Here is a 1,026-nt window from a genome sequence, read left to right as displayed (position 1 = left end):
TGTATGTCAATGTGTGTGCATCTGTGAGTGTTTCTGAGTGTGCTTCCCAATGAGTGACTATATGTTTCTGTGTGTGTGCATTGTTGTGTCTCAGTATGTGAGTTTCTGTGTATGTCAACACGTGTGCGGTGTGTGTGTTTGTCAATCTGCATGTTTCTGTGTGTGTGTCTGTCTCTGTCCCAATATATGTTTCTGTGTATGTCATGTGTGCATGTCAAGGTGTCTGTTTCTGTATTTGTATGTTCCAATATGTATGTTTCTGTTTGTGTGTGTCTGTCAATGTGTTTGTCTCTGTGTTCCTGTGTTTCAATGTGTGTATCTGTCCCAATATGTGTTTCAGTTTACGTCAATGTGTCTGCATCCTTGTGTGTTTCCGAATATGTTTCCGAGTCTGTCAATGTGTCTGCCTCTGTATGTGTTTCTGCGTGTTTCCAAATGTTTGTACGTTTCTCTGTATGTGTGTGCATCTGTGTATTAGCCATGCGCTTCACCTGTATATCATTTACCAATCACATCATTCCTTCTTTTCTTTCAATTTTGTGCTTTTTAGCCAGATCTCTTTATGTTCTCTGGGTAAAAATAAATAAATAAATATTACCATCAATTATATATGTTATCCAATGTTTGTTGTTTTATTATTATTATTACTTAGTCTATTTATATTTGTTTTTGTTCCTTTATCTATCCTTAGATCTATCTATCTTTACATCCTTTCCTTCCTTCTTTTCCTTTCCTTCCTCCCTCCATTTCCTTTCTTACATCCTTCCTTCCTTTCCTTTCTTCCCTCCTTTTCCTTCCTTCCTTCTCTTCCTTCCTTCCCTCTTTCCTTCCATCCTTCCTTCCTTTCCTCCTTCCTTCCTTCCCTTCTTCCCTCCTTTTCCTTCCTTTTATCCTCCCTTCTTGTCCTTGTCTTCCTTCCTTCCATCCTCCCTTTCTTCCCTCCATTTCCTTCCTTCCATTCATCCTTCCCTCCTTCCTTCCATCCTCCTTTTCTTCCCTCCATTTCCTTCCTTCCATTCATCCTTC

Source organism: Pyxicephalus adspersus, chromosome 1 (genome assembly GCF_032062135.1).
Source record: "Pyxicephalus adspersus chromosome 1, UCB_Pads_2.0, whole genome shotgun sequence".
Lineage (NCBI taxonomy): Eukaryota > Metazoa > Chordata > Amphibia > Anura > Pyxicephalidae > Pyxicephalus > Pyxicephalus adspersus.
This window is presented reverse-complemented; position numbering follows the sequence as displayed.